General features: G+C 40.3%; 1 protein-coding gene across 1 annotated transcript in view; it reads right to left on the reverse strand.

Moving 5' to 3' along the window:
- Nucleotides 1–10,776, reverse strand: part of RNF144B (ring finger protein 144B) — an 87,468-nt gene extending 76,692 nt beyond the window's left edge. The window contains exon 1 of the mRNA XM_023209778.3: nt 10,477–10,776. The gene's annotated coding sequence lies outside the window, so the exon portion shown is untranslated. The remainder of the gene's footprint in view (nt 1–10,476) is intronic.
- Nucleotides 10,777–25,100: the final 14,324 nt, after the last annotated feature.

Raw genomic sequence — 25,100 nt, forward strand, 5'->3', positions numbered from 1 at the left:
CCCAGGCTTGAGTGCAGTGGAACAATCATAGCTCACTGCAGCCTCGAACTCCTGGGCTGACATGACCCTCCCGACTCCACCTCCCGAGTCAGGATACGCTTCCTCACCTGGCATGTTCAATGGGTACAGAGTTTCTGCTTGGGATGATGAAATAATTGTTTTCCTCATTTTATAGATTAATTGTGGTACTGAGAAGTTAGGTAATCTGCCAGAGTTCTCAGACCTTGTACATGGCAGAGCAGAATACAATCCTCAACCTTCTGAGGCCACCAAGCCCAGTGCCTGATCCATTACACCAGAGCTGCCTTAGGTGGATATCACATGAACAGATGAAGCAGGGAAAGAAAGGAGGAAGGGGGACAGAAAGAGGAAAAGAGAGTTGGAAGCCTATGACTACAGTTATCCTTAAGGTCAAAGCTGTACAGGAACAAAATTTGTCTCTACACATAGCATGACTATGGGAAAAGATATCTTTAGATGAAAAATAAAAACTGCTGGCAAAGTTCCTCTACTAGATTGTTTTTATTCTGAATCTTTATCTTTAACAGAGACTAAATAATTGTGAAAATAATTTCTCTATATATTCATATTTTATATCACATCAGGACATTTCATGTTCTGATTAAACAAAAGCAAAATCCTATAGTTCTTACTATTTTTAAAGAGTGGTCAATTCTAATAAATTCTACCATAGAAATAATTGCAAATATACCTTCCCCTACAAGAACCAAGCTCTTTTCCTCTTAATTTTCGGACAAAAGAAATTACATGTAATAATTTGCTACCTAGTCCCACAATAGCTTAAGTCTCAATATGTAAGTACAAAAGTACTAAAACAAGGAGGGGAAAATCAAATTCGGTTAGATGGAAAGGAAAAAAAAAAATAAATGAGATATTTGCTTGTCAATCTGTCCACATTCACTTTCTTAATGTCATACCAGAAAGTCAACAACTACTAACTCTAGCAACCTGAAGCATTTAAGGTTTTTCACCTACTCCTAGCACTCAGTACCAGAAAACCTGATTCAAAATAATTAAATAGGAAGCTAACTAATGGTTAGTTTCCATGTGGAAAGCATGGTTTTTTCTCAGCAAAGGCCCGATAAAGTTCAAGACACAGCGTTATTCCATTAACTACTGAGGAGCTGTCATCCAAGAGCAAATTAAATTCAAATAGATCTGCACGTCGAATTCAGGATTTTGAGTTTTTTAAAAAAACCTCTCTTTATGATAAACACAGGGATAAAAATGAATGACTTTATCTTTTCCTTCCTCCCAGTTCATGCTTAAACAACTATCATTGGCCGGGCGCGGTGGCTCAAGCCTGTAATCCCAGCACTTTGGGAGGCCCAGACAGGCGGATCACAAGGTCAGGAGATGGAGACCATCCTGGCTAATACGGTGAAACCCCGTCTCTACTAAAGAATACAAAAAACTAGCCGGGCGACCAGGCGGGCGCCTGTAGTCCCAGCTACTTGGGGAGGGGGGCGGAGGCAGGAGAATGGCGTAAACCTGGGAGGCGGAGCTTGCAGTGAGCTGAGATCCGGCCACCACACTCCAGCCTGGGCGACAGAGCCAGACTCCGTCTCAAAAAAAAAACAAAAACAAAAACAAAAACAACTATCATTAGCTTGTGTCTCCAATACTCCAATACTCCCCGGCTCATGGCACACAGTCTCACCGACTTCCCCAACTGCTGTCTTCTCATCTCTACATTCTCAACACTGCTTCACTGCTTATGCAACCTATTCTGAATTATCTTTCTTTCAAAAGAAATCCCAAGTAAAACAACAAGAATAAACGTGGTAGTAAATGCTTCCTGAGTAGGGGAAAAGGGGTAATGACACAGGACAGAACCACTCCACACTCCAAATGTCAAATACACTTAGCCATTTGTATCTGGTGTGAATAGTCAATCCTGATGTTCTGATCTAGCGAGAGATCTAGGTACTCTTCAAGAAATCCAAGTATTTCTCAGTCTTACTCTCTCTATATATTTTTTCAGAAGGAAACATTAAACAGGCCAAAGTTTTAATGTACTCTTGAAAAACAAAGACATAATTGAATACCTCTTAGAAATTAATTGGATACTCTTGAAAGACATATTGGATTCCTCTAATAATATCTCAATTATTATCCATAATTGAATACCTATAATTAGATATTTCTTAGAAATAGTCTTCTTTTGAAGGCAGAACTAAAAGTTGTGGTAATCAAGACCATGTGAAACATAACTGTCTCTACTATAAACAGTAAGTAAGTTTTTACTCCTTAAAACTAAGGAGTTACATGCCTATAGGCTATGAAGTCAAAGTTATAAAATATACATATAATGTAAAAATATTTTTGTAATAGAAAAACCTTTACATAGCAGAGATGCATTTTGTTTTTTTAAAAATTCCAAGCATTCCAAACAGGCAGGACTTGTGACTCAGTGACATAGAGGAAAAAAGTTACATATTTCATCTCTTTGAGATGTGAACAATTCAAAATGCTTCTTCAAAGAGTGATTTAGAGGAATAACACCAATTCCCTAAGGCAATGGCTCTCAGACATTTTTCAAGCAATGAACTTTCAGAAAAAACAAAAATCGTAGTCAAACCACCACTGTATAAAAGAGATTCAGGTAGACAAGTGCCAGCACCCAATAGTGGGTGTCTAGAGCCAGTCCCCTTGACCTTCCCCACTCAGCAGCCCCCCAGCCACCATCACAGAAGCCTAAACCTGCACCATGCACAGATTAAAAACCAACCCTTTCGTTTTTCACTTTGGGCAAAACCAACAATGAATGTTGAAAACATGAATGAAATGCAGTGAGCACTTCATTTAAAAAAAAAAAAAAAAAAAGAATATCAAACAAGAAATCCTTTCACCATTGTCATTGCAAAATGAGCTCTTCAAGCAGTAAACAGGAGAATCCTGAAAATCTCTAATGAATTTCCTCACACCTGAGATGCCTGTGAATGGCTCCAAGGTTTCCTTGCATTTCTTCCTTTGTGTCATATTGTCTTCACAGCATGAAACCCCCAATAGTAGAGCCTCAGGAAGCTCAGGACATTTGATAACACACTCCCAGCTCCTCCTGTCCCTCCCATCAGGCCACAACTTCACAGGGGCACAGGTAATTCACATCCACTCCCCTCCAGGTTTCAAGAAAAGTCTTCACTCCAGAGAGAGGCTAACTCACTCTTACTGCCTCATACCTCACATTTCTATCAAAAATAAGAAAGTGACTTGAATTATCCACCCTACCACTTGATTTTAAAAGCTAACAATTATAATTACTTTTACAGTGATTATAGATGTGACTGTGCCTCACACTGAGTGTCAAGAACCCCTTGTGAAAAGAATTTTGGCAGAGAATGCAAGGAGCACCTTGGAAAGAAAAGAAATCTGACAGCTGCCTTTCAAGTTTACGCATTCTAAGGTTGGTAGCAGGTATCACTTGCTTACATATTCCAAATCATAGAACAAGGCAAATTGGTTGGGCCATGTAAGGAAGGAAAGCCATTCTAAAACGTCTGAGTTTGCACTAAATTACCAGGAAAGGAGAATCAGCACTTCTACGTGCTCTATGTTTCTCTTGCATTATAAAGTGTTCATTATATGAGAAGCAAGTACTATCTGATAGGAAAGAATAGAAAGTCACCTTTTCCCTCATGTGTTTTCATTAGAATTGCCAAAGAAAGGAATACTTCAGCACAGGATGCATAAGGAATTTTCATATTCTGCTGGTGGCATGAAAAAGCAATCTGCTACAAAAATGCAAATGATGGGAGAGCCAACATTCAAAGCCTTTTTTTTTTTTTTGGCGGGGGGGGGGGGGGGGGGGAGGGGATGGAGTCTCGCTCTATCGTCCACGCCAGAGTGCAGTGGCACGATCTCAGCTCACTGCAACCTCCGCCTCCCGGGTTCAACCGATTCTCCTGCCTCAGCCTTCCAAGTAGATGGGATTTCAGGTATCCGCCACCATGCCAGGCTAATTTTTGTATTTTTAGTAGAGACGAAATTTCACCATATTTACCAAGCTGGTCTTGAACTCCTGACCTCATGATCCGCCCACCTCAACCTCCCAAAGTGCTGGAATTACAGGTGTAAGCCACCGTGCCCAGCCATTCAAAGTATTTTTAACCAATGTAGTTTATGTCTGTTTGATTATCCAAAATCAACAGTTATTCCCTTACACAAAAAGATAGTGTAATTGGAAGGGATAATGTTTTATTAGGATACTCACCCTAATTATTATTAGGACACTTATCCCTAATTATTTTGGAATTTTTACATTATTATGCAGAAGCTTTAACATTTGGAGAAACTGCTAAAGCACAACTAAGGAGACTAAGAGAAATAGAAAGCTACTAAAATGAATCAACTGGATATTACTGATGTCACAGGATATTAATGTAAATGAAAATCCAGTTGATCTGCACTGAGGTCTTAATTCCAAGCTATGCTATGAAATTCTAAGAGTTACTCAAGTACAGGGGACAAAACAGAAGAGGAGACATATGAATACTCTCAACGTGCTTATATGCCTTTGCAAGACTTGGAGTCATCGCTGTGAAGTAGCTAGAATAACAGATATGAATGCATAAATATGAAAGTGAGGTAGCAAAGGGGAACGTTTTCAAGAAGGGTGGGTGGTGATGAAGAAAGGCTGAAGTGTTGCCTTGTAAAATGGAGACATATTCTCGGGAAGCTAATATTCTAATAAAGCAGAAAAAAAGAGCAGCAATCTAAAGGCCCCATCCTTGCCTTGTTAGGAAAGTTCTCCTCATACCAGCTAAGAACACACCAGGCAACCAGTTTCCACTCAACACAATCTGAAAATCAGCATTATGTTGATCTTGGTACTTCTGCCCAAACGAGTGGTTTAGTTAGCTACTGGTTCCTTTTCCTAACAGAAACTATTAGTGAACCCAATGGTACTAATTGAGTCTAGTAAAGTGCTGACCATTATCAGCCATTAGCTGAAGTTCTACCCTAAATACAATCTAAATACAATGGCAGGGTGACCTGCTAGCTGGTAGCAGTAGCAAAAGCAATGAAGGAAGTGAGGGCTTATGGTAGACCTCCTTTGTGGCCAGTGTTGTAGCTCTACTCTCTGCTTGTATCACCAACCATCTATCTGGTCATTCAAGGACAAGATGAACCAGCGTACATCCTTTCAATCAGAAAAACAGTTCTAATGTATGCCCTGAGAGGACCTGAACAAATGGAAACATAGGCTTCCCCTCCTGTAGTCAGGGAACTGCAATTACTCAAATATATTGTATATCTATTAATTACTCTTTTTTTTTGAGATGGAGTCTCACTCTGTCTCCAAGCTGGAGTACAGTGGTGTGATCTTGGCTCACTGCAAGCTCCGCCTCCTGGTTTCACACCATTCTCCTGCCTCAGCCTCCTGAGTAGCTGGGACTACAGGCGCCTGCCACCATGCCCAGCTAATTTTTTGTATTTTTTAGTAGAGACGGGTTTTCATCGTGTTAGCCAGGATGGTCTCGATCTCCTGACCTCATGATCCGCCCTTTTTAAAACAATAATGTTGAAACCCAATGAGTACATACATGGTATCACACATGAGATAAGTTGTCATTATTTGAAAAAATAAAATAGATTAGAAAATATCCTCTAGCATAAGCAAACCCAGGAAATATTTAGGTCTTAGACGTAAGAAAGTAAATATTCACCTATTCAGGCTCTGTGAAGTGGCAGTATTGTATCGCTGTGCCTCCTGTAGTAGGGAAGAGGACTTCTGATTTCTCTCCACTGTTTCAAGGTTGAAAGTGCTCAAAAACCACTTTAGTCTACAATTCCTTACTTTTAACATCGTCATCTCAACAGTTTCTAGGATGGCAATGAGATCACAACTTTATAACTTGGTGGCTATTACCTTCTCAAAATGGAACTGACATGCAAATATAGCCCTATTAACCATTTTGTAGGTTAAAAAAAAAGTAGGTACTTCATCAGGAAAGAGAAGCATCTTAAAGTATTAGCAAGAACTGTTTTCTGAACAGTGTCTTTGCTTCTTGAAATTAGGTTATGAATGAAGTCTGTTACAACTAATTTAGTGAGATCTAATATTTTTTCCCACAAAATATACATTGGTGCTGACATCCAAGCATGGCCAACAATGTACATGACGTTGTGATAAGCTAAACTCCAGAGGACAGATCATCTGGCACATCTAGTTTTTGTTTTTGTTTTGTTTTTTTTTTTTTGAGACGGAGTCTCGCTCTGTCGCCCAGAGCTGCAGTGCAGTGGTGCTATCTCAGCTCGCTGCAAGCTCTGCCTCCTGGGTTCACGCCATTCTCCTGCCTCAGCCTCCCGAGTAGCTGAGACCACAGGCACCTGCCACCACACCTGGCTATCTTTTTGTATTTCTTTTTTTAATAGAGATGCGGTTTCACTGTGTTAGCCAGGATGGTCTCGATCTACTGACCTCGTGATCCGCCTGCCTCGGCCTCCCAAAGTGCTGGGATTACAGGCGTGAGCCACCGCACCTGGCTCCTTTTTCTTAAAAGCACATTTCTTCTTACCTTCTTTCCATGTTCTCATACACTACAGGGTAAGGCCCAAGAGGCAGAAATCCAAATCCAGTTTTCCAAACAATATAAACTTATCAAAGAAGGTAGGAGTGAATATGAGAATAATAGCTCAATGATATTTTTGGCATGGCAATTTTGCATTCATCATGGTAGCTACCTCTTCAATATCACCACTGTGCCTTGCCCACTCCTACTTTAATCAGTGGTTCCCTGCCTCCCACAATTATTCACACAGCCCTGCTAAATAATTCTCTTCCTTCTGCCTGGCATAACAACAAAGCTCAGAAGCAGGAAGGAATGCCACTTAAAGGCAGGTCAGACAATGATGTAATTAACCGATCAAGGAGAAGTGGTATTTCAAAGAGCCTTACAGAGCAAGACCCAGGCTGATTTCTTGGGTCAGGACATTACCAGAAAACCGGAGCCACTAAAGCAAGAATATCTAAATCAAAAATTTTTTTCAAATGAATAAAAGCATGTGCCAATATTACCCCCTCCTGTGAAAGTTAAAAGTTTCATATAGAAATTTTACTTAAAAACAAATTGGAAACCAGTTTGGAAGAGGAATCTTCATCCCACCTGAGCAAAGTGCAGGTGTAGATTTTTGTATGTCCTTGCCAATTAATTTCCTATAACAGGAATTTATCATGAAGGAAACAAAGTCAACACACAAAGTTAGGTGCTAGGGATGTAAAGGACGTAAAGGTGATTACACCCAGCTCCTACTTATTAAGAGTCAACTAGTTGAGGAGGTTTTCAACAGAGGATTTCATATAATCATATGCAGGAGAATGTGTGGGTTTAAGGTTTCAGCCACAAGTCCAACAGAGAGAAATGAATTGTCTTGTTCTATCTTCCCAAGAAAAACAAAGAACAAGTTGATGAAGGGCTGGGACTCAAACTCGTGACTTCAGAAGATTTAAAAAACAATGGGACGTGGCTTTCCAAGTATGCTCTTAATAAATACTATAAGCCTTGTGATCAGAAGTATCTCCAGCTATGAATAAGAAAAGTGTATTTCACTTAGATTGTTGTGTTTTGTATTCAAGAAAGAGATCAGATCATAGATGAGAAGCTCCTCATTCCATGTTGCAGAAGCATTGGTCATTTTCTCATTTAATACATAGTTATCCATTTTTTAATAACCATTATGGTATGATGCATTAGGTTCCAAAGTACTCACCAACTAGGTAAATAGCAAATGCCAAAGTTAATAAAACTAAAACTTTAGTCCAAGACCTCCCACATACACCTAAAGGTAAAAAATATGAATTAAAATATTTATATAAATTAACTTAGGTGTCATATACCTCTTTGGCTGCTTAATGGTCAAAGGGTCAAGGTAATACTACCAAGAAAATTAAGATGATTGAGGTGACAAACATCAAAGTACTTTTTATAATCTGGCAAAGCAACGTGAATTAAGAACTACCACTCTAGACCCAAGTCACTTCTGAGCTTATAAGAATTTGTTCAGGACACAGACCACATCTTAGCCATCTTTATATCCCAGCCTCTAACACAGCACCTAGCAAATCACAGTCACTCAGTAGTAGAGTGGATAATTTTTCTGATTGTACGTGGAGGAGAGAAAATATTAAAGGCCTGGTTCTCATCCATATTCACTTCCAGAAATTTGCAAGCTGAAAATATTGACCATTTGTTGTAGGCAAGGAGCTTCTATAAATTAAGGTAGGCACCTCTGAAAGAAATGTTTCAGTACTTAGGGGCAATGGCCACAGATACCTATTCCCCAAAGCCCAAGTGAAAAGCATGACTTGTCTGGCAGCTTGGCCCTTTTCCCACACCCAAAATAATCAGTTGCACAAAGTAGGCTTAGTCCCAAAACTGCTCGGACTTTGTTTCTTCACTAACATCTGGGTTCAGCATGATTCCTGACCTCTATTTCAAACTGGAGATTTCAAACACTAAGAACTTCACTCACCAAGAAAGTAATGTCATAGTCAAGGCCAGGGGAAACAAAGAAGCCAGGATTAGCAGAAATACTTCAGAGAAAGGATTCTGACAAACATATAAATGTTTCTAAATGTCTAAAATATTGAAATGACTTTTCAAGAAGGAAATTTTAAGTGCACCTCCTCAGATGAAAAATATTCATACTACTGAAGAGAAAGATGTTTTTCAGGAAGTTAAATGGTCACACCAGGTAGAGAAAATAAGCTTTTTCTTCCCAGAGAGAGCATACTTTTCTCTCTGCTGTAGAGTTTGGCTCCGAAAACCTGGTTCACAATCTGAGACCCAAAAACTGATTATTTTAAAAAGACATGTCTTAAGCTGACCTAGTTTGGAAGCCTGAATGCCTTTAAATTGCCAATGAACTGAAACCATTCATGAGAATGGGGCTTTTGAATGCTGAGAATGTTCTTTGGGGCTCAGCACAAAGATATTTGGCATAGATGACTGTAAATATTTGTAAAACTCTGGGTAAATGGGCAGGATTTGACCACACTCAAGCCCTACTTCCAGCACAGTAGTATAGGAGAAAGTTATCTAGGGTGATTGGTTTGGGGTTTTGGGGGGTTTTTTTTGGTTGAGTTTTGTTTGTTTTAAATAAAAAGCCAAGCAACCCAATTCTACTACTCAACATCTTTTTCACATTCACTATACATGTTTACTTTTTTTGAATCATCAAGATCATTAATTAGTCAGACACTAGTTTCGAAACTGAGGTTTTACCCTTTCCCACTTTTCTAAGTTTATGCCCACTACAAAAATCGAAAATAAAATAAAAATGCCAGTCAAAGGTGTGCAAGGGCAGAGTAGGAGTTGTATGAAACCATGACCTTGGATTTCATAATACGATTATCTACAAGTGGCTTTGTGGATCTGCTATAGGTTTTTCTCCCCCTCAAGATAGTTTCAGAAGTATTTAAGGCACTGCTACCCATGAAAAGGACCCAGGTTGTGAAGGAAAGATAAACTAAGGGAAGGAGGGACTCACAGAGGCATTAGATGTGAAAGGGACCAAGAGGCTCATTTCAGTGAAAGCTGCGGCAGACAGATACTCTAATTAGCCAGCGACTCAGTTAGGACTGGCTAGGTTCCTTTTGCCTCTTACCCACACCCTAAAAACTGAGTCATCCCAAAGTTCATTTATTTTGCTTCTGGGCACAGACACCCCCTAATCTGCTTCTTCAGAAATGTTACATACATTGTCATTTAATTTATACCTCTCAATGTTCAAATAAACGTCCAGAAATGCCAAATCAGAAGAGCAGAGATAGTCCTGTTAAGAACCTCAGAGCTAATGTTTTGATAAGATACATGTGGCAGAAAGCAATACGAAACTGACAGTCTGTTATGGGAACATGAAGACAGAACATTTCCCCGAGAAGCGAATTAATTTCTGGGAAAACTTTATGTGAAGAGTATATATGCCTGAGGAGTAGACTTACAGCAGGATCCTTGAAACTCATGAGAAAAACAAAAGATGTTCTAGAAAGAATAAGCAAAAGATACCTTTTCCCTGTAGAAACGACAATCAATTCGAGTTTAACTTAAATTTGAGAATGGCTCTTGTAGAATCAAGAGTTTCACTGTTTAATCAGCAATTACCTGGTAAAATAAGCACTATAATGCATAATCCGAGATTATGCCAACATTTGGTCTCCCCTTAAGACCTAGGGAGAGGTCTGATCAAATCTTGGATTCTATAATACATTCTATTATAGAAACTGTTTTATTAGAAATGAAACTACTTTCCTTTAACAAAGGCATTTTGCTTTTAAGTTAACAGGTGTTTAAGGTATTCGGAATGAATTCAGTTCTGTATGGTTTGAGCACTAGAGACAGAAAATCGAAAAATCATGGTGTCACAGATAGTCTCCTGTCCTTTTCCCTTAGTCCAGCAATACCATTCCGGTCTTGCAACGCCTGTAGCCTTTAAAAAGCTCGCTAAACCTACCTGGCAGGAGACCTGCGTTCCTCCGCCGCCGGGCTTCTCAGTAGCCTCCCTCGAGCTCACCGCCAGTCCGGGCTGCTGGCACACCGGACAGGAGGAGCTCTTTCATTCTCTCTGTCTTTCCTCCGTGCTCTGCGGCTGACAGCTTTACACTTTGCAAGATTGCAACAGGACTCGCACTCCCAGACCTACGGGTCGGGAGGAGGCGGAGTCCCCGACTGCCTCCAAGTCTTGACTGGCAGCTGCGATGCCCGGGAACATTGCAGCGCGAGCGTGGGGCACAGCTCGCCAGCAGCAGCGGTAGCAGCGCGTTTATTTATACAGGAAGCTCAGGCGCCGCACTTCCTACTTCCCATCTGGGTCGTACTTCAGCTGCAGGTGATGGCCTTAACCCTATCCCAACCCGGGCGCGCTGCACCGGCTCTACTACTTGTCAGGACCTGTCTCTTGTTCTCCGGGGACCGCTATTGCAGGAATTCAGAGCAGCGGGTGCAGGTAGCTGCCCCTAGCGCCCTTCTCCTGCCCAGACAGGGACAGCTCACCTCTTGGCCTTCAGCGCCTGCTACCTCTCTGTACATATCCTCACAGGCCACCTTTCTTTATTTTCTCCCTCCTTCCCAGCTCTTTAAATCTCTTTCTTCTAACAGCCCAGACCTGCCTTCCCACATGGCAGACAACTGTTTTATAGAAACACTTCCCATGCACATCTCATCAAAAAAACAGCTTGTATCTGACTGGTCCTTTTGCATCTAATGATGAAATTAGAATACCTGTGAATCAAATCGGGAATAATCTTAGTTTACCTCATAAAATACAGACACTTCTTGATGAAACAATGATTTCACTTGAAGTGCTTTGTAACTTAACTGGGCATACCCTCAATTAAACAGAAGTGTAACAAAATAAATCTAGAAGCTGTGAGGTATTATGAAGTGCTTCCTTGCTCCAAAACCTTGGACATTTCATTTGTGTGACCTTCATAATGCATCGCATACCTACTCACTAAGATCAAAATCACCTAAGTCTGCTGAGCATTGCCATTTAGGAATGTCGCTCTGACACAGGAATCTGTGTTCACTCTGCAACCCCTCTCTACTTTTGCAACCACTGTCAGGAATGTGCTTCCTAAAAGGAAAGGCCTCACAGGCCCTTTGTGGAAAGGATCTGTGTGCGCCAACGGGCACCATTCCAAACGACACAAGCAAACACTGCTTCTCGGCCCTCCAAGTTGAAGAAAACCTCTAGGTCAAAGCGAAGGACTGAAGAACACAGTGTATCTACATGTGCCATGCTAGGACAGGCAGGAGGACCAGCTCACCAGTTAGGGAGGAAGAGAAAAAGGACAGGGGCAATAAGATGGTAAGAGAACCCAAAGTAGGATGTTTGAGCTTGAAAAGTCTTCCTAGCTATTTTAGCAAATAACCTGATTTTAAAGATAAGTAAATTGGGCTGGGCATGGTGGCTCACGTCTGTAATCCCAACACTTTGGGAGGTCAAGGCAGGCAGATCATCTGGGATTAGGAGTTCAAGACCAGCCTGGCCAACATGGTGAAACCCCTTCTCTACTAAAAATACAAAAAAGTAGCCGGGCGCCTATAATCTCAGCTTCTTGGGAGGCTGAAGCAGGAGAATCACTTGAACCTAGGAGGCAGAGGTTGCAGTGAGCCGAGATTGTGCCATTGCACTCCAGCCTGGACAACAAGAGTGAAACTATGTCTCCAAAAAAAAAAAAAGAAAAATAATAAGGAAACTGATGTCCAGGGAGATTTTTAAGAGATTGGCCCAAACGAGACACAGGCCAAGCTAGAATGAAACCTAAATCTGAGTTACATGAGGAAGGTGAATGTTAGTGAAAACCATCCCAAAGGATGGCCAACTTTCATACTGACCAATGGCTTAGCTTCTGAGATCATCTATTTCAAGGCATTTTCTTGGCATAGTGACCATTTTGGTGGACAGGAACTAGGAGAGATAAAGCATCCTCTAAGAGGTTGGTTTATTCGTTGGTGTTGACGCAAATCTCCTGAGCCGTCAACCAAAGTTCAATACAGAGTCCACTTTTCAAATTACCATTCATAAATGATAATCTCTTGTTAACAGGATAAGGGAAGAAGCTGCTGCCAATATGAATGAGAACATAGGTTAAGCACGAATAGTGCTGCCTATTATCCCAAATATTTTGCACAACTGAGGAACATCACCACTGATTATTTTCAACCATGCAACTATGCAAATTTTTAAAAATTGCAGTCAAAATTTAATAAGAGTAAATAAACATGATGAATGCTATAATATTATGTGAACAAACTCTCTCAGATCTTCCTAAGGAGTCTACAGTGTGAATGGATATTCATTCTCTGGAGCATTTATTGATCTCCTCCCAGACAAGCTGCTAGGTGCTATGAAGATAATGATATTAGAGATGGTCTCCCTGTCCTCAAAGACCTCTCAATCCAGGGAAGGAGTCAGACAAGCAAATCAATTATCAGGGTACTGATAGTTGTACCCAATGTGTGAGTGATACATGATGTGTGATATGACAGACTTAAGCATGATGTGCTATTGGGAATACAGAGAAGAAGAATTTAAAGGAAAGGAGTTGATGAAAAGAATCAAGTCTTCTCTGAGAAGGTGATTGCATTAATCTGTTCTCACATTGTTATAAAGAAATAACTGAAACTGGGTAATTTATAAAGAAAAGAGGTTCAGTTGGCTCATGGTTCTGCAGCTGCATAAGAAGCATGGTGGGGGAGCACTCAAGGGGGTTACAATCATGGTAGAAGGTGAAGGGGAAGCAGGCATGCATGTCTTATGTGACTGGAGCAGAAGTAAGGTGCGGGGGGAGGGGTGGGGGAAATGCCACACATATTTAAACAACTAGGTCTCTCAAGAACTTACTGTCACAAAAAACAGCACCAGGAGACGGTGCTAAACCATTTATGAGAACTCTGTCCCTATGGTCCAATTACCTCCCACCAGGCCCCACCTCCAACATCAGGGATCATACTTCGACATGAGATTTGGCTGGGGACACGGATCCAAACCATATCAGTGATTTAAATCTGAGTCTTCAAGTAGCCCAATAGGGGTGGTAGAGAACGGTAAACCAGACTGAGCAAACAGCTAAAACAAAGGCTTAGACATAAGACTCCAGGTGAAGCTTTTCATAATTCAGATAGAGCTGATACATCCACAATAAACAAATGAGGGTCTGAGCTAATGCAGTCACAACAGCCAGAGAGAGTTCAGAAACGGAAGTGATGGAACTTGGTATCTGATTAGATGTTATATTAGTCCATTCTCACATCGCTATAAAGACATGCCTGAAACTGGGTAACTTACAAAGAAAAGAGATTTAATTGGCTCACAGTACTGCAGGCTTTATAGGAAGCATGATGCTGGCATCTGCTTGGCCCTCTGGAGAGGCCTGTCACATGGTCAAAGTAGGTGCAAGAGAGCGAGTTGCGGGGTGAGTGTGGGGGGGCGGTGCTACACACCTTTAAATGACCAGATCTCACAAGAACTCACTCACTATCCCCAGGACAGTACCAAGAGGGATAGTGCTAAACCATTCATGAGAAATTTGCCCCCATGATGCAATCACCTCCTACCAGGCCCCACCTCCAACAATGAGGATTACATTTCAATATGAGATTTGGGCAGGGACACACATCCAAACTATATCAGATGCAGGGGGATAAGAGAAAAAGAATAGCCCCAACTGCTGGCACCACTAAGAGGGAGAATAAAAGAGAAGTGATAGTAAGGAAACCATGATAATTCAAATTAAGACCTGTAGAATCAGAGATGCCTCTGGGGAATACTGGAAGAACTGACAATAGGCTACCAACAGAGAGAGATCTAGGATGGAGAGTCATTTGGGAATTGCCATCATTTAGGTAGTGGCCATAGATGAGATTACCAAAAGCTAAGACAACCCACATGCTATAGAGGGAAGCAGAGGCTTAGGGCCTTGGCAAACTCCACTACCCATTCATTATTATGTAACCTTAATGAAGTTATTTAATATATTCAAAACTCAGTTTTCTCATCTATCAAATAGGAATGATGACATTCATCTCACAGGCTGTTGTGAGGGTAGAAGTGGTTTTTTTAAGTAGCTACCATAGTGCCTGATACACGGAGATGCCTGCACAAATCAAATCTCGATGGGCCGGGGTGGTGGTTGGGGTAGAGGCAGTTACTGGCAACTCCTGGAATTGTGTACTGCACAACCTGCTCAGCTGTACACCATGGTCCTGGCCTGATACACATTAGGAACTCAGTCAGTGTTGTTTATCTAAGAAAGGGAAAGGGGAAGGAAAAGAAAGCGTTAAAAAAGAGAACCCAAAAGAACATCAGTATTTAAAGGGTAGGTTAGAAGGAAGTCCTCAAATAAGTCTAAGAAAAAATTGCTTATTTTATACTACAAAAATAAAGGTAGGCCAGGCACAGTGGCTCATACCTGTAATCCTAGCACTTTGGGAAAATCGCATGGCCTAAGCCCAGGCGTTCAAGATTAGCTTTAACACCTGTGATAGTGAGACCCTATCTCTACAAACAATAAGAAATAAATTAACCAGATATGGCGGCACATACCTGTAGTCCTAAGCCCAGGCGTTCAAGATTAGCCTTAACACCTGTGATAGTGAGACCCTATCTCTACAAACAATAAGAAATAAATTAACCAGATATGGCGGCACATACCTGTAGTCCCAGCTACCCAGGAGGCTGAGGCAGGAGGATCACTTGAGCCCAGGAGGCTGAGGCTGCCGTGAGCTGTGATCACACCAGTGCACTCCAGCCTGCGCAACAGAGTGAGATCCTGTCTCAAATAAATAAACAAATACATATATTTTTTAAAAAATAAATAAATGTAACATTTCATATTTCAAACTGAGATGTAAAATTCAGACACTACAATCTACAAAAATATTTTTTAACTTTCTGAGCAATGACATATTACAAATTGTTCGCCAGAGCCTGCAATCATGTTGACCTTCATCATAACAGGGAATTATTTCCTAATCTGAATTCCAGATCTTTTTTTAAAAAAGCATACAAAATTTTAACATTAATAGTAAGCCATCCAAATTGTATTAATCGGTGGCCAGGCAAGGTGACTCATGCCTGTAATCCTAGCACTTTGGGAGGCCAAGGCAAGTGAATCATGTGAGGTCAGGAGTTCAAGACTAGCCTGGCCAATGGCTCACGCCTATAATCCTGGCACTTTGGGAGGCCAAGGCAGGTGAATCATTTGAGGTCAGGCGTTCAAGACCAGCCTGCCCAACATGGTGAAACACCATCTCTACTAAAAACACAAAAATTAGCCGGGTATGGTGGGACATGCCTGTAATCCCAGCTACTTAGGAAGCTGAGGCAAGAGAATTGTTTGAACCAGGAGGCAGAGGATGCAGTGAGTGCAGTGAGCCGCAATCACACACCACTGCACTCCAGCCTGAGCAACAAATCAAAATAAATCTAAAACACACTTAAAGTTTTCCCTGCATGTGAGGCCAAAAAATAAATATAATTTACAGATCCTATATATGTGTAAGATACTGAAATAATATATATCATACTACATAATATATAATATATAATAGGTATATAATATAAAGTGCATTATACTTGTTATACATAAGAATCAACAAGTAGAATTTCTTCTTTGGAAAATTATCCTCTTTAATTAATAAAGAAAAGTGTCTAGAGTTGTTCTTGATATTATCCTTCTATTCTACCTTAGTACCTATGTTAGAAACACATATCTTAGACTTTACATCTTCGTTACATCCTGTGGTTAAAACATAATTTTTTAAATGGTTTGTTTGGTCTCAATAAATCAGATGTAAGAATCCAAGTATTGGGAAATCAGCTTCTGCAATAGATGCAAATCTCTCCCCACAGGAACAGATATAAGACAAAGGTCATGGTGTTCTGCAGTTTGGTCATTTCTCATTTCCAAATAAATACAATTTCATTTGCATTTTTCTATTGCATCTAATGGCATGGATCTTATTCTTTCAGCATTATTGAGTGTTTTGCATCTAGAACTAAGAGTAAGACAATACAAAATAGGACTATTACAAAATAGTATGATAGAATCTATGCCAGAGATGTATTCAGGTAGCACGGCAGTCAAAGAACAGATATCAAACTACATAGAAAGTGAAACTGGGTCAGGCACAGTAGCTCATGTGTGTAATCCTAGCACTTTGGGAGGCCAAGGCGGGTGGATCACAAGGTCAGGAAATCGAGACCAGCCTGACCAACATGGTGAAACCCTGTGTCTACTAAAAATACAAAAATTAGCTCGGCATGGTGGCGCATGCCTGTAATCCCAGCTACTCCGGAGGCTGAGGCAGGAGAATCACTTGAACCCAGGAGGCAGAGTTTGCAGTGAGCTGAGATCGTGCCACTGCACTCCAACCTAGTGACAGAGCAAGACTCTGTTTCAAAAAACAAAAAAAGAAAGAAAAGAAAGTAAAACTGACTGGAGGACATCATCCAGTTACATACACACATATAGGACATACATCTAGTCACGTAGTTTAAGTTTCACAAAACTTGAGACATGTCATCTTGGTTCTATTTCATACTTAACAAGAAGCATCTCAATGCCTTACAGAGCAAGTCAAAACCAACTAGGACCCAACAAGAAAAAACAGAATCATCTCCAACTGCCATTGCCATTATTCCACATGAGAGCCCATAACGACTCTGGATAGAGAGCTGAATGAGAGAGCAAGACTCCACAGGGCTCTGTTGTCCAGGACTCTCATATCCTATATGATACCACTAGCAAGTTACAGTTAAGGACCAATGAGATCGCGGAGTTCAGCACCTCACTCTCTCCAGAAAAAAATGACTCTGCACTAGCCCTGAATTAAAATTCTCCACTAGAGAGACAGATGAAATTGTCTTGATAATCCTTATGTTTGCAAGGTTTGTGGTAATCCTGCTATTACTGTCACCTCCAAATTCCTGCATAAGACAATCAATTTTGGGGGGAAAAAAATCCCCAGTGTTCCCATAGTCATCACCACAGCCAATGTATTAACTAGTTTACAGGAAATGAAGTACTTGGTATGTGCATCTGCATCCAACATCGACACAGAGGACTGCCCTAAATTTAAGATTCAAATTACTTCTTGGCTTAACAGATGGGAACTCAATTCTTGGAATTCAGACTCCACCCTACAGACACCAAATTACTCACAGATAGGAATATTATAGATGTTAACTTTCCAGCAGGACTTTATTTTGAAAGGCACCTTAGAAACTTGTTTTCTCTATGACAGAAATGTCACATCCTTCTTTTCCCCACCTTCTCCTTTCCCCATCTCCTTCCTCTTCCCGCAACATAGTGAATCACCAAGTCCCCAGTGAGACCAGGAAAGCAGACGGAGTTAACAAACACCACCATCTGCAGCACATCAAAGAAACAAAAGTGAAGACATGGAAGCCAGGGATGCATGGAGTATGGAGAGGAGCAGAGAACCACCGCGTGGGGCAATAAATGCAGTTATTTCAAGGAGGAGGGACCCTGTCCTGGATCCTACAGGAGAAACAATATCCCCTATGCTGGCAAAGTCTATTTCCCTTCTACAGTTACTACTGGGCACCTGCAGCCCTCCATACCCTCCATACCCATACCTTGAGAATATGTCTCAAGAGGGTTGGCTGTTGTTTTAATACATCTCCCCAAAGCACATGTCACAGGACAGCCCTCGAGAAACATCTCGTGGCCCTAACTAGTGCAGCAACAACCACAGATTCTGTGTGCCACCATGTTTACATCTCCAACAAAATGGAACCTCAGAGAGGTCCTTCTTATACATCAGCAGTCCTAAAATAGATCTTTCTCATTCTCCCGGAGAGGAGTCACATTCAGATTAAACACATGACCATGGGTTTAAATAAGCAATCATCACAGTCACGTGACGTGTCTTTGCAAAGCGCCTTTTTCCAAGGGTCTCAAAAATAACTTTTAAATTCTTATCATGCTTGATCACAAAACTATGCTAATCTCATAAAAGTCACCATGTCCCTAGATGCAAGAAATTATCTCGGAAGGCCAAAAGTGAAGAAAACACCTTCTTGCCCAGGGTCTTCTCCACTCCAATGCACAGTCTTTTCCTCCCTCCTCCAACACAGCTTCCGGTATTCCTCTTCTGTGGCACTTATAAAGCAATCTCATTGTTTACATGCCCATCTCCTCCAACAGTCCTGCAAGAAGAGTGTCATCATATATATATATTTTTTTACTTTCTATTCACATCAGCTCCTCACTCACCTCTTTTCCTAGAGGGTCTTCTAACCATTTGCATTTTTCTCTGTGCTCCTTCATCAGACTACGTATGGTGTACACAAACACACACACACACACACACACACACACACACACACACACCATCATATTAACTCTGTGAATCATCTATTTATTCCCTTTTTCCATTTTGCTTTAGTATAGCTTATATTTTTTCCTGTCGATTTATAAGAGCTCTTTGTAAATTATCGTTAATAGTACTTTTCCTGCAGTATATTTTACAAATACTTTTTCCAGACATAGCTGATGTCCATTGATTAAACATTACTGCTGCCACACAATGGGTTCTGACTGCATATATCTGATATTGATTCCTTTTCTTATATAGTTTCTGGGGTTTCCATCCTTAAAAAGGTTTCCTAAGCTTTAGCTTGTATATGTATGTTTTTCTGGATTTTCCTGTGAAACGGTAATTTGTTAAATTTGTTTTTCATCCATCAGGGAATTAACTTTATATCATTTATGAAGAGTCCTGTTGTATTTTAACCAGATAGAGAGCTACCCATGTCAGAATAATTTAACTCATGATTTTTCCACTGAATTGGACTATAATATGTTTCAAATATTATCTGTATTCTGATTTATCTATTCTGAAGTATCTATATTTGAATCTATCTGTTCTAATGTTTGTGTACTGCTAGGCCAATACTATCTTAATTACAGTGACTTTATAGCATTCTTATTTTTCATACTTTTCTTGAATAGGGCATTTGACAATATAAAGCTAGATAGTCATTTTATGTAATTTTTGAACACTAAGTTGCTATTCTATTCTGAATTGCAAGAACTTTATATATCATGTTTATTTTTAGAGTTTTATCATATCATTTAAGGGAACACATATCTTCATTTCTTAGTGCTTACTGGTAAAATAGAAGATTTCAGTTCATATATTTATCTTGCATCCAGCCATTTTCCCAAATATTTTACTAATTCTACTAGAGTGGCTTTTTTAATTTAGTCTTATGTTTGGTGGTGTGTGCACAATCATGTCAGCAACAACAACAAAAAAGATGCTTTTATTTTTTATTTTCCAGTAAATATATCAAAAACACAACTTCTTGTCTTGTTGCATTTGTTAGAACACAAAAGGTAATGATAAATTAAAAAACTGATCACAGGCTTTCCTATCTAGATTCTTATGTAATTGTTTTAATAGTTCATCATTTATAATGAAGTTTGCTAGTTTTTTCACAAACAGTCTTTATTACGTTTAAGTAATTTCCTTCTCCTCCTCCTTAAGAGTTTTATTAGGAATAGTACTTTATTAGGAATAGAACTTCATCAGATGGCTTTCAGAGACTTGATATAATCATATGTCACTCATCTTTTATAATTTTTATATAATGGACTAAGTGGCTGGATTTTCTGATATGAAACCAAATTCATACTCCTAGAATAATACTTTCTTGATCATATTGTATTATCCTATATTGGTATTCAAGATATGCTGGCTGCATAAAGTGAATTGGGGAAATACTTATTTTTTTCTATAATCTGGGATAGGTTGAATAACATTGTAATTATCTGACTTTTAAAGACAGAATGACCATAAATTTCTCATTCAAACCAGGACACTTTAACAATGAAAGAAGATGCTAATAAATAATGGAAATGATGGAACTTTTAAAATATACATTAATTGACAAAATAATTGGTTTTATTGTATTGGTGGACTAATAAAACAGTTCAAAAATGATCTTCAAAAATAAAACTTTTCTTAAACTTTTTTTTTAAGAGATGGGGTCTCATTCTGTTGCCCAGGCTGAAGTGCAGTGGTGGAATCACATCTTACTGCAGCCTTGAATAATTCTCCAGCCTTAGGACTACAGGCACATGCCACCATGCCCACCTAATTTTTTAAATTTTTGTAGAGATGGGGTCCCACTGTATTACCGAGGCTGGTCTCAAGAAATAGTCCCACTTCAACCTCCCAAAACACTGGGATTACAGAATGAGCCACCACACCCAACCTAAAATATTTTTATATTGATTAATGTTTATATTGAATTACAGCTGACCCTGAACAACCCAGGTTTGAGCTGCACGGGTCCATTTATGTGTGGATTTTCTTCCATCTCTGCCACCCCTGAGACAGCAAGACCAATCCGTCGCTCCTCAACCTACTCAACATGAAGACCACAAGAATGAAGACCTTTATGATGATCCACTTAATCAATAGTAAATATGTTTTTCTCTTCCTCTTTGGAGATTGGAATATAGCATCCTACGATCCTTCAATTCCTTAATCTTCCATCTGCACTCCAATCCCCAAATCTGGGTCATTTCATCATTCCCATTCTCTGCTCATCTTGCTCCTTTTTCTTTGAGACAGGGTCTCATTCTGTCACCCAGACTTGAATGCAGTGGTACCATTTCAGCTCACTGCAGCCTCAAATTCCCAGGCTCAAGCGCTCCTCCTGCCTCAGCCTCCCTAGTAGCTTAGACCCCAAGTGCCACCAGGTACCACCATGACTAGCTAATTTTTTTTAATTGTTATTTGAAGAGACAGGGGTCTCCCTATGTTGCCCAGGCTGGTCTCAAACTCCTGGCCTCAAGTGATCCTCCTGCCTTGGCCTCCCAAAGTACTAAGATTACAGGCATAAGCCACTGTGCCTGCCTGAAATTTTTTTAATACAGAATCCCAGGCCCCACTTCAGACCCACTGAATCAAAATCTCTGGGAGATGTAGGTATCTAAAGCTTCCTAGGAAGCTTGTGATGAAGCCAATCCATAGACTGACATTAAGCTTCCACGGGGATACCCTACTGACTGTACTTTTTTTCAGGACACAGTGAAAGGGATTTCTTCACTGAGGGGAAATCTAGGTTGGAAGGCCTGCCTTTACAGCGTGTTCCAATTGTTTCTTTGTCCTCGACTTGAACCTGAAGCCTGTCAGTGTTGCTTATGCTCCATTTTTGTCCCACTTTGGCACTCAGGGCTCAGTAATTTCATGCACTTGGAGAGGAGTCCCCTCTTCAAGGGTTTCTACCAGACAGTCCAGAAATGACCACAATGGATGCACGTGTGAATCCTGCTCATGGCATCTCTGCTGACATGAAGCGCACACCATTTCTTAATTTCCCCACTAATATGCTCAGGCTACTGCTCTTTATCCTCCACAGCCCTCCTGCTTCATTTATAATGACTTTATGTTAGCCAAAATAAATGTTTCTTTACTTCTGCCCTTACAGCAAAAGTAAAACCCAGAGGAACGTGCATCTTTGCTGGACTGAATACTTCAATACATTTATTGCTGCAGTTGGCCTCAGTGAACTCTATCACAGAGAGCAGCTTCTGTCACTGATTTTGAAACATCTCTATGGTCAGTGAAAACATCAAGCATTACCTCTAGTGATGGCAAAATCCAAATAGCCAGTTCCAGTAACATCCCTGAGTATGAGTCATATGTCTCATCGATTGATTTACAATAAATGTCCCCCACGCATATCTTGCTTTAAAAAAAAAAAAAACACTTCGGGAGGCCGAGGCAGGTGGATCATCAGGTCAGGAATTCAAGACCAGCCTGGCCAAGATGGTGAAATCCTGTCTCTACTAAAAATACAAAAATTAGCCAGTTGTGGTGGGGGGCACTTATAATTCCAGCTACTTCGGAGGCTGAGGCAAAGAATTGCTTAAACCCGGGAGGCGGAGGTTGCAGTGAGCCAAGATGGCGCCACTGCACTCCAGCCTGGGTGACAGAAAAAAAAAAAAAAAAAAAAAAAAAAAAATTCCAGGCCAGGTATGTGGCTCACACCTGTAATCCCAGCTCTTTGGTAGACCAAAGTGGGGGAATTGGTTGAGTCCAGGAGTTCAATGCCAACCTGGGCAACATAGTAAGACCTCGTCACTATAGAAAAAAAAAAACAAAAATTCCTTTTCTGCTAATGGAGCAAACCACATCAACAGCTAATACTTCACTTTTTATATATGCATAAGAAAACTTAAAATTGAAAATGGCGCCGGGCGCGGTGGTTCAAGCCTGTAATCCCAGCACTTTGGAAGGCCGAGACGGGAGGATCACGAGGTCAGAAGATCGAGACCATCCTGGCTAACCCGGTGAAACCCCATCTCTACTAAAAAAAAAAATACAAAAACACTAGCCGGGCGAGGTGGCGGCGCCTATAGTCCCAGCTACTCGGGAGGCTGAGGCAGCAGAATGGCGGGAGCCCGGGAGGCGGAGCTTGCAGTGAGCCGAGATCCGGCCACTGCACTCCAGCCTGGGCGACAGAGCGAGACTCCGTCTCAAAAAAAAAAAAAAAAAATTGAAAATGGCGAAAATCTATTTAGAAAAGTCATTTGATTTAAATGAAAAGTCATGCTTCACAGAATGAAATAAAATGGCACCTCCTGCAGCCAGCACGTGTTAAATCATTGTCTTTGAGCAAAGTATTCTTAAAAACAATTACAAACTTTTGAAGTAGACACTGAGGCAGCTTCAGAAGATTTGTGAATTACACATTCATCACCAACATCCTTGAGAAACAGAAATTTGCTACTTAATTTTATTAAACTTTCACTTTTTTAGCTCATTTCCTGACAAAAGGGATTATTCCAAAATAAATGTTAAAACAACAGTTATAGATTTACATCATACAAAAATGGCAAAACCATACCAAGAGCATTCAGACTCACATACTTCCAACTGACCCACCAAGTCAGCCTGGCCGCTTCCAGCTTTTTGCAGGTCCCTGTGGGGACCATGGCACAACTGACTGGCACACCAAGTAGCTCACAGACGTGGCAGCATCAGGTACTTCTCCCAGCACCATCTAGACTGGAAGGAGTTGGCTGTCCTTAGCCACCAGGGTAGGAACGTATTTCATTTTATCAGCCAGTTCTCGGCATGCTGTTCTTCAAAGGGAGGTGAAGTTAACTTGCATTGAAAGAGAAATGGGGGGAAAGCAGGGTTATACACATCACACCTTTCAAATTTAAACACAAGTAAAATTACTCTTCACAACACAAGCACCTTACACACCACTAGAAGAGACCACAGCAAAATCCGGTACACAAGGTGGAGAGGGCCACCATCCCATCTTATTTTAATGTCTTGTTAGCATAATACTTCCTTAAAAACAAGAAACTCAGAGCAAATATCAAATGGGACACCAAGAGGCTGGGACTTCTACGGTAATTGATCTTTTTGAGTCTTCTACTTGAATCAATTTTGGTCATTTGTATTTTGCTTATGAGTTATCCACTTCTTCCCTATTTTCATATTAGTTTCCATAGAGTTTTGCTCCTAGTGTGCAAGCATATATATATATATATATGGGTTTTTTTGTTTTTGTTTTTGTTTTTGAGATGGAGCCTCACTGTTGCCCAGGCTGGAGTGCAGTGGCGCGATCTTGGCTCACTGCAAGCTCCACCTCCTGGGTTCACGCCATTCTCCCACCTCAGCCTCCCCAGTAACTGGGACTACAGGCACCCGCCACCACGCCTGGCTAATTTTGTTTTTGTGTTTTTTTAGTAGAGACGGGGTTTCACCATGTTAGCCAGGAGTGTCCGTGTATAATTCTTTCTATCTTTCATGCATCTGTAATGCATTTGTTTCCTTATTCCTAATCTTGTTATACTTTTGCTCTTTTCCCAGTATTTTGTCTTATTTAGCCTTCCTACATTTTTTCCTTATTCCATTAATTCTCACTTGTAACTTTATCAGCCCCTCTTCCTACCTTGTGTGTATGTTGTTTGGTTTATGAGGGGTTGGAGGCAGGTAGGTGTTTTGCTGTCCTCTTCTTCATGAATAATAAAGATATTTACTGTTATAAATTTTTTTCTAAGTAAAGTTTTGAGTGTATGCTATGCTTTAAAGATTTGGGTACAAAGTATACTTTTTTATTCCTTTCCAAAGAACCTTTTGCTTCTCTTTTATTTTCTCTTTGATCAAAGGTTTATCTGGGAGAGTGTTTCTTAGTGTCCAAGTAGTTATTTTCTGGTCATATGTTTAGTATTGGTTTCTAATTTAACTGGGTTGTGGTGAAGAAATGTGATCTACAAAATCTCTACTTTTATATTTATTATAGTTTTACTTTATTTTGGCCAAGTAGGTTAATAAGTCTATTTTTCTAGTTATTGGGGCTTGGAAAATTACACATATCCAAAGAAATGCTCCCTGAAAAGCCTCATGGTGATGTGGCCAGGCAACCTGCCCTGCCTCTTAAACATTAAATCACAGTAACGATTGCCCCTGTTTCATTGTCTCATTGCAAAATGCATTCTAACTTGCAAATCTGGAACCATTATACCGCTAAGTAGAAAACAAGGCAATTAATTATTTTTAATAGTCAGATGA

This window comes from Piliocolobus tephrosceles, chromosome 5, assembly GCF_002776525.5.
Source record: "Piliocolobus tephrosceles isolate RC106 chromosome 5, ASM277652v3, whole genome shotgun sequence".
Classification (NCBI taxonomy): domain Eukaryota; kingdom Metazoa; phylum Chordata; class Mammalia; order Primates; family Cercopithecidae; genus Piliocolobus; species Piliocolobus tephrosceles.